The sequence below is a fragment of the Patella vulgata genome, chromosome 7, assembly GCF_932274485.2.
Source record: "Patella vulgata chromosome 7, xgPatVulg1.2, whole genome shotgun sequence".
Classification (NCBI taxonomy): domain Eukaryota; kingdom Metazoa; phylum Mollusca; class Gastropoda; family Patellidae; genus Patella; species Patella vulgata.
Window position 1 is genome coordinate 67,374,804 of NC_065885.2, and position 10,160 is coordinate 67,384,963.

The following is a 10,160-nucleotide window of genomic DNA, read 5'->3' on the forward strand; positions in this document are numbered from 1 at the left end:
CTTCTTCCATTATCATTCAATATACCCCAGTCAATATACCCCAGTCAATATACCCCGGTCAATATTTAATATACCCTGATCAATATACCCCAGTCAATATACACTGGTCAATATACCCCAGGCAATATACACTGGTCAATATTTTATATACCCTGATCAATATACCCCAGTCAATATACACTGGTCAATATACGCGGGTCAATATTTAATATACCCTGATCAATATACCCCGGTCAATATACACTGGTCAATATACCCCGGTCAATATACGCGGGTCAATATTTAATATACCCCGGTCAATATACACTGGTCAATATACCCCGGTCAATATTTAATATACCCTGATCAATACACCCCGGTCAATATACACTTGTCGATATACCCTAGTCAATATACCCTAGTCAATATAACCTGCTCATACCTTCTTCCATTATCAGTCAATATACCCCAGTCAATATACCCCGGTCAATATTTAATATACCCTGATCAATATACCCCAGTCAATATACACTGGTCAATATACCCCAGTCAATATACACTGGTCAATATTTAATATACCCTGATCAATATACCCCAGTCAATATACACTGGTCAATATACGCGGGTCAATATTTAATATACCCTGATCAATATACCCCGGTCAATATACACTGGTCAATATACCCCGGTCAATATACGCGGGTCAATATTTAATATACCCCGGTCAATATACACCGGTCAATATACACTGGTCAATATACCCCGGTCAATATTTAATATACCCTGATCAATATACCCCGGTCAATATACACTTGTCGATATACCCTAGTTAATATACCCTAGTCAATATAACCTGCTCATACCTTAGTCAACAAAAAAAAGGTAAACAAAAAAGACTTTTATGAGAAAAGTATCACGTGTACTTTATCATCAGTTGGTGGGATGGGATGGGCATTCAAAGCGGGAGATAATGATATAGACATGTGTGATATCATAATTAATGCTTTACATCGATGAAATTGAATCGAATCCTATTAATTTATAATAAAAATTGACATCAAACAAGGTGTATGTATGCATACGTAATTTGGAGAGGGAGGATGATGGCATCATGCATTGCAACTGTCAGATTTCCTTAACAGGAACCTGACAATTGACACAACCACACCCTCCCCTCCCCTGCAAAAATTTCTGGATCCACCCCTGGTCAATACTCAAAATACCCTGGTTAATATTCGATATGCTCTGGTCAACAATCTGTTAATGCTTATCCAGATTCAGTATACCCCGGTCAATATTTAATATGCCTTGATGACTGATCAATATACCCCGGTCAATATTTAATATACCTTGATGACTGTTCAATATACCCTGGTCAATATTTAATATACCTTGATGACTGTTCAATATACCCCGGTCAATATTTAATATACCTTGATGACTGTTCAATATACCCTGGTCAATATTTAATATACCTTAATGACTGATCCATATACCCTGGTCAATATTTAATATACCTTAATGACTGATCCATATACCCTGGTCCATATTTAATATACCCTGATCAATGTACCCCAGTCAATATTTAATATACCCTGGTCAATATTTAATATACCTTGATCAATATACCCTGGTCAATATTTAATATACCTTGATGACTGTTCAATATACCCCGGTCAATATTTAATATACCTTGATGACTGTTCAATATACCCTGGTCAATATTTAATATACCTTAATGACTGATCCATATACCCTGGTCAATATTTAATATACCTTATTGACTGATCCATATACCCTGATCAATGTACCCCAGTCAATATTTAATATACCCTGGTCAATATTTAATATACCTTGATCAATATACCCTGGTCAATATTTAATATACCTTGATCAATATACCCCGGTCAATATTTAATACACTGTGGTAGTGTCGCCCTTTTTGCTAAATGTATTTCAAACGACTCGCCCAAACTCATCAACTTCTCTACTTGCTTGGCGTATTTGAGCCAATCAACTGTCATGCACGTGCATGCTTCGACTATAAAACTGGGTGCGTATCATTCATCGGATGAGTTTCAGTTAGCAACTCCCTAGGTAAGGTAACCTTATCATAATTAAGACACAGGTTGGTTGTCAGAGTCGATAATCGCCTCATATCAACCAGGTTGTGTTGATTTTCATCCGTTTCATATTTCGGTTTGATTGTTTTAGCGCATTTCTTACTCTTAGATAATAGTTCTGATTCGGGGAAAAATAGTATAATTTATATCTACTTGTCGCTTCGCTGTGGGGAGCGCTAAATCGATACTCGTACTTAACCATATCGTAATTTGGTCACTTGATTCGTGAGGAAGAATTCGGTGATTTCGTTTTTAATGGTGTTCTAGCAGTTTAGACATGGCGTTCTACTGTCAGACATTGGAGATATAGGCATTGCGGCCTTTTCACTTGATTCGTGAGGAAGAATTCGGTGATTTCGTTTTTAATGGTGTTCTAGCAGTTTAGACATGGCGTTCTACTGTCAGACATTGGAGATATAGGCATTGCGGCCTTTTCACTTGATTCGTGAGGAAGAATTCGGTGATTTCGTTTTTAATGGTGTTCTAGCAGTTTAGACATGGCGTTCTACTGTCAGACACTGGAGATATAGGCATTGCCGCCTTTTCACTTGATTCGTGAGGAAGAATACGGTGATTTAGTTTGTAATTGTGGGTTAAGGTACTGTACAGGATCGATGAATTTATTCCGTAGTTTGAGAAATAGACTTTGGCGTATAAATTTCATGATTTCTATTTAGTATTTCGGGCAAATCAGTTAGTCGAGAAATTAAGGGCACACGTCACATTTCCAGAATCCATTGCTGTTTAATTTATAATAAAAAGTATCAAATTATATCTTGTTTATTGTTTGTTTCACGACATTAGCTGCCGCTGCATCCAGTATCCGAACCCTGTCCTACTACAATACCTTGATGACTGTTCAATATACCCCGGTCAATATTTAATATACCTTGATGACTGTTCAATATACCTCGGTCAATATTTAATATACCTTAATGACTGATCCATATACCCTGGTCAATATTTAATATACCTTAATGACTGATCCATATACCCTGGTCAATATTTAATATACCTTAATGACTGATCCATATACCCTGATCAATGTACCCCGGTCAATATTTAATATACCCTGATCAATATACCCTGGTCAATATTTAATATACCTTGATCAATATACCCTGGTCAATATTTAATATACCCTGATCAATATACCCTGGTCAATATTTAATATACCTTGATCAATATACCCTGGTCAATATTTAATATACCTTGATCAATATACCCCGCTCAATATTTAATATACCCTGATGACTGTTCAATATACCCTGGTCAATATTTAAATATACCTTAATGACTGATCAATATACCCCGCTCAATATTTAATATACCCTGATGACTGTTCAATATACCCTGGTCAATATTTAATATTTCTCATTTCAAATTAAAATTGTCTTCTGATTGCGAAAGCCTGCATGAGGGTCTTTAATGTGGAAGTAAGCATAATTTAGGCATGGAAAAGCTGGGCAGTTACACTTGGGACCCCCATTCTTGGAAATGGGTCATATAGTCTCAGTCACCCAGAAACCCCAGTCGTGGTCAACGTACGGATATTCGTAGAATATTTTTCTGGGTGATAGAGGCTAATACCCTTTTAAAGTTTTATATTGACCTCTTTTTAACCCCTAGAATTGTCTTGGTTTTGTTCGAGCTCAAGAAACTTGATCCGAATAAAAAAAACTGCCTTCATTAACCTCCCTCATCTTTTGTCTTGGTATTCATTAACTTTGTGGTTTCGAATCCCCGGTTGTACGTGGCAAGGAGTAGGGTCGCCTGTCCAACCTCGTGGGTTTTCTCAGGGTCCTCCGGTCCCCCCCCCCCCACTGCTAAAGACCCCTACGCGCAAGCGAATTATGTAAATAAATTAGACCATATGTTAGTCCCGAAATGACCTAGTTTGTGTCGAGTGGACGTTAAACCCCATTTCTTTCTCTCTCTCATTAACTTTGTGAGGGTGCAGTGCATGGTAGTCATTCTTTTATCTCAAAGTTATTTTTTATACGCCCACATTTAAATGTGGTCGTCTATTGTCGTCGCCCCCGTCCGTCCGTCCGGCGTCCACAAGCTCTAGAGGCTTATTGATTTTCAGCGATTTCCGATAATTACTGCCAGAGTTATGGCCCTTGATCACTTCAAAAAATCTTGTGGACGCTCTAGAGGCCAAAGTTAATATCCGATTGATCTTAAATTTATACACAGTGTTTAAGGTCATGAGACGAAGAAGCCTATCGATTTTCAGCGATTTCCGATAATTACTACCAGAGTTATGGCCCTTGATCACTTCAAAAAATCTTGTGGACGCTCTAGAGGCCAAAGTTAATATCCAATTGACTTTAAATTGATACACAGTGTTTAAGGTCATGAGACGTAGAATCTTATTGATTTTCAACGATTTCCGATAATTACTGCCGAAGTTATGGCCCTTGATCACTTTGCAAAATCTTGTGATGCTCTAAAGGCTAAAGTTATCATCCGGTTGACTTCAGATTGATACACAGAGTTTAAGATCTTGAGAGGAACAAGTATATTGATTTTCAATGAATTTTTATGACTTGGAACAGCTAAATCCATGATATTAAAAGTTTTGTATACAAAACGTTAGCATGGGGCAGAACTTTATAAAAACCAAACAAATTCTAATGGTTTTCTGAGTTGTTGCTCTTAATCAGATTTTAGTGTATTATAAATGTTTCATTACCGAAAAAAGTAAAAATATGCGACAACTCTTGTTGACTGCCCGGACGATTTAGCTGCTGTGGGCGTATGTTTCGTTGCCTGGCAACCTATCTTAACCCTTTCTCTCTTATCTTAACTCAAACTTATTTCACTCTGTAATAATATATAACAATAATACTCTTTCCATTTCAGCCTGCTATTGTATCTTCTTCAAAAAGGAATGACATGGGTAATACTGTACCAGATTTTACTCCAGATTTCTTCCAAACAATGTCTGGAAGGGTAAGTATCTTTCAGCATGCTTTTAACTTCTATGCTTCAAATGATGATGATCATCACCAAACAATGTCTGGAAGGGTAAGTATCTTTAAGGATGATGATGATGATTATGATAATGATGAAATATTTATTTATAAAGCGCATTAAAGCGAAAATTGCAAATTTTCTAAGAAAGTCAAAACGTAATTATTTCTATGTCTTTTGCTCAATAGGTTGTCAACTCACAATTATACGATCATAGGTGTCATTCTCACACTTAAAACACATTTACACTGAAAATAATAACACAATTACCTCCCAATTACCTCCCTTGTTTTCTATTCTCCGCCATGGAGTAGCTTTTTTCAAACGTTTGAAAATGAAGAGGAAAATGATATTTTTGCCAATTTCTCAGCTGGCAATAGTAAATTATAGGATTAATAGGATTATTCTTTAACAAGGTAGGACTATTTATGGATACCATCTATTTTCAGGCTTTATTTCAATAAATTTTAAAAATATAACTTAAAAATTTGCAATTTCCGCTTTAGAACTAAGGAACAGCCAAAACTGTACATTGTGCAAACATTCTGCCAACGTAGATGTGGTTGACCCCCATGCGTCTATTTTTTTAGATTTTGTTTTTTTTGGACAAACAGGAAGTGCTTTGCGGATGAGACAAAATCTAATCTCACATTGCCCATATCTCGATTATTTCTCAAAGGATCTTCTTCGGGTTTTCATTTTTGGATTCTTTGGAGTTTGGACGAATCCCATTTGGACTCTGACTGACGGTTTTTCGAAATTCGAAAGTTCGCTCGATTAATATTAACATCAAAGATTTGCGAAAGTTTTCTTCATCATTTTTTTACATTCAAGATGGCGTATCTCCGTCAGTATTTGAGGTATCAAGTTGAAACTTGGTAGGAATAAGGAGCACATTTCGTCAGATGGGACGAAAAACCGAGGTCCCGTGTACACATTGACGTGCACGTTAAAGATCGCTTGGCAGTTGGAATTCGATATAAGATAGGCCGTAGCGCCGCTGCCCGGGCAAAATTTCCCTCATCGCACACTGTATGGCGTATGCCCGTCTGGATTACAGTGCATGTTGGTATGCATGTAAAAGATCCCTTGACAGTGGTGCCGGATGTACGGCCTGGCAAATACAGCATCCAGTTGTTCAGATGGTACAAAAAAATCAAAGTCCTGTATACATGTTGACATGCACAAAAACGAACCCATGACAGAATTAGAAATAAGAGCTGTATGGGCAAAATTCTCCATAGCACACTGTATCGCGTTAGCCCGTCTTCATTAGCCAATGTTAGGAGCAGAACAGTAGGACGTTAAACACCATTTCATTTCATTTCTCTCCATGTTTAAAATAAACCAAAAATGACATGGTGGTGTTAGCCCCAGATATTATCTATCATTTTCAAAGACCTTGTTCGATAACATTTTCAACCGCTTGACCGCCATATTGGATTTTACCAAAAAAAACCATCCAAGTCGATATTTAGCCGCCATTTTAATTCCGAATTTGTATTGATTACTTCTATGGACATCAGATTTCCGTTCGGGAGATTGTGGACCTTCTAGAGGTCGCAATTTTTACCAGATTTTGATAAAAATTGAAATATATCGTTATATCCAAACGATTTTGAGTCGTTTCGATATTGGTCGATATTGGTGCAAAATGGACCATAATTTGTTAGATTATGGCCCCTGATTGTACGAAAAATCGGGTTCTTAGCTTGTTGAATATGGTCACCATGCCCCAAGTTTCGTTGTCTGACAACCTATATTTCTACTAATCCCATCAATTCTGTATTTGTAGCCACGAAAAACAAAAACAAAAACAAAAACAAAAGAAATGGAAAGAAGGCTTCCATTAAAACCACCAAGTTTACCACGACTGGATCAAGATGGTTCAACAGAAAAATGGGAAATATTTGAGCAGGAGTTTGACCAGTATTTGGTGGATAGTGGATTAGGGTCTATGGATGATACTGTCAAGTGCCCATTGTTACGTCAATGTATTGGAAAAGAGAATATGCATATTTATGATTCGTTTTATTTTGAGAAAGACGATGATCGATATATATTACACGAATTAAAGACAAAATTCAGTAATTATTGTAAACGTCGCATGACAGGAGATGGTGTGAAGAAAATGTAATGTAGCAAATTATTGAAATAAAATTATACTATATGATAATCCCGAAAGGCATAAATTATTGATTTGCCTGTATTAGATCAATTATTCAGGAAGATCAATAGTACAGGTAGGTCAATGGTACAGGTAGATCAATAGGGCAGATAGATCAATAGTACAGGTAGATAAATAGTACCGGTAGATCGATCAATAACATAGGTAGCTCAATAATACAGGTAGATCAATAGTACGTGTAAATCAATAATACAGGTAGACGAATAGGACAGATAGATCAATAATACAGGTAGATCGATCAATAATACAGATAGCTCAAAATTGATCAATACAGGTAGATCAATAATACGGATAGATTAATAATACAGGTAAATCAATAATACAGGTAAATCATTAGTATGGGTAGACCTATAGTACAGGTAAATCAAACAGGTACATCAATGAAATTTGACGTGTTGATGACCTAATACTAAGTGTAAAACTGAAAAGACAATCCTGCGGATACAACAACACAGACATTGTAAGAAATAAACAGCAATCATCAAATTAAATTAATGGATCCGGAGACCAGCTGCAAGCGTCCACTGTACGTTCCGGTCCTCTACTTATACATTAAGGCTTCTGACTGAATCTCCAACCCTTACGTAGTATTGAACTCAATACAGCCCTGATTGACGAATAACAATTGTCGTATGCACGATTATAATTTTCTTCTGGGTCGTGGGTACGGTTGTATAACTCAGCTCCGTACAAGTTTGTCCAGTCGGGCGTATAATTAGGTTGACCGTTAAAGGCCGGCCATTCTGTGTATCTGTACTGCTCTGTACGTAGCGTGTAGCCCATGATATCTTTACCGTTTTGAGACCTCGGGAACTGGGAAAAGGCAGCCTTCTTTAGTTCGAAATCTGGGTTAAAGACAAGAGGCATTAAACTCTTCCCCTCTCTACAAGTAAGGATTCCGGTTGAATTTTCTGGACATAGGGGGAGTGGAGTAAGTCCAGCGGCTTCGACTAAGGTTGGGAAGAGATCGACGAACTCCGTCAGCTGTTCCGTTACTATTCCGTCATCCGTTTCACCAGGGATGTGAATCATCATAGGAGCATGAACAGCGTTTTCAAAATTAGTTTGCTTACACCATTCTCCATGCTCTCCCAACTCCCAACCATGGTCTCCCCAGAAAGAAATGATGGTGTTATTGGCAAGCCCTAAGTTATCTAACTCTTGAATCACTTGTCCTACCAGTGAATCCACGTATGAAATGGCGCTGTAATAGGCGCGACGTAATTGTTTAACGACGTCATCAGGAAATGTTGTGTTGATAGCGCCAGAAGCATTGAGTCTTTGGATATCACCAAATGTCCTCAAGTTGCTGAAGTCAAACCAAGCGACTTCCGGCATATTTACAGGCGCGTATGGGTTATCTGGAAGACTAATGTTCTCCATTGGGTACAGATCCAAGAACTCTTCCCTAAAAACAAAAGGTAGATGGGGTTTTAGAAATCCTAGGCCTACGAAAAAGGGTTGTTCACCACTCTTAGCAGCAGGGGCCACTTCCCTCAACACTTTAATGGCGTGGTCGGCTAATATATCATCCGGTAACGGGTACATCTCATACTCGGATTTTGGAACAGCTACCCAGCTGTGGTTCTTTGAAAAGTAATGGCCGCCCTTTAGCTTAGCTTGATAGTATGGTACTGACCACGAGATGGGATCGTCGTAATCTGAAGCTTCTTTGCCTGGATGGAAAATTTTACCCATTCCAACAGTCATGTAACCATTATTTTTAAAATATTGAGGTAAGGTGGTGAAGTTGCCTCCGACTGTTCTAAAATAGTGTGTGAGGTCGTAAACGTGCGTCGTGTCAGGTCGTCTACCAGTCAGCAGGGACGACCTGCTGGGGTTGCACAGAGCTTGTTGAACGTAAGCTTTCTTCAATAACAGACTTCTCTTCGCCAACGCATCTATATTTGGTGAATACGCCCGGGGATGAACAGGACTTGGAAAATCTCCACCTTCATAAGCCCCTAGCTGTGGCCTCATATCATCTGAGACCAAAAACAAAACATTTTTCCGAGCTTGAATCGTGACAAGGCAGCACACAAATATTATAATCAGATCCATGTCGAGGACTGTTCGTGAAACATACACAAAGCTACAGAGTTCCCATATATATATCTATGTTTATCATCAGCCGTGTCCTAATACTGTTGTGGAAATGGGTTATCGTTTTAAAAATATCTCAGGGTCATCCGTGTGTTGTTGATATCGTTTTTTGACTGTCCCAGGGTCATTTGGATTTGGTAGCAGGACGTTAAACTTCATTTCATTTGGATTTGTGAAATGAAATGGTATTTGACATCCTACAGTTTAGCGCCAACTGGGCCAATGATATCGGGCATCCGCCACACAGCCATCTATGAGAAAACATTTGACCGGACAGCGGCTTTTCCGCCTACTCTACATCGAATGCCAGAGTTTATTTGTTAGTCCCACCCGAACGACTAGACGCTTTTCCTTGCCAGACTCTCCGCTCGGCTCCGCTGACAAGGGGAAACTCCGCTGACAAATCAAGATGAGCTTTCTCGGCCAACATTGGGAACGAATCCGAGACATCCTGGTTATTGAATTGACTCCATAACCCACAAGGCCACCGTGCTCCCCTGTTTGTATTTGTTGCCCCGTATTGAGCAATGTAGGGACGGGATGAGGCTAGAAGCAGAAGCGGACAGGGAGGGTAATAAGTTGATAACCTGCACTCATAAATACATATATAACAGAAACGGGCAATGATTGATAAGGCTCAATCTGAATAAAACACAGATCCAATTTCATTTCGTTTTTTATAGTTCAAAATTACGTTTTACTTGTCTTTACTTCAGTAGAATCTGGAAGATTTGTTAATGACCCGCGTTTTGGATGATGTGAGGGGATTGCCAATGAAACGGTCTGTT

General features: G+C 38.4%; 1 long non-coding RNA gene across 1 annotated transcript; it reads left to right on the forward strand.

Annotated features, from left to right (window-relative positions):
- The first annotated feature begins 4,956 nt into the window (after positions 1 to 4,956).
- Positions 4,957 to 7,257, forward strand: LOC130013687 (uncharacterized). Its single transcript, XR_008788912.1, has 2 exons — positions 4,957 to 5,060; positions 6,877 to 7,257. It is a non-coding gene; the product is annotated as an uncharacterized LOC130013687 (long non-coding RNA).
- The last annotated feature ends 2,903 nt before the right edge of the window (positions 7,258 to 10,160 follow it).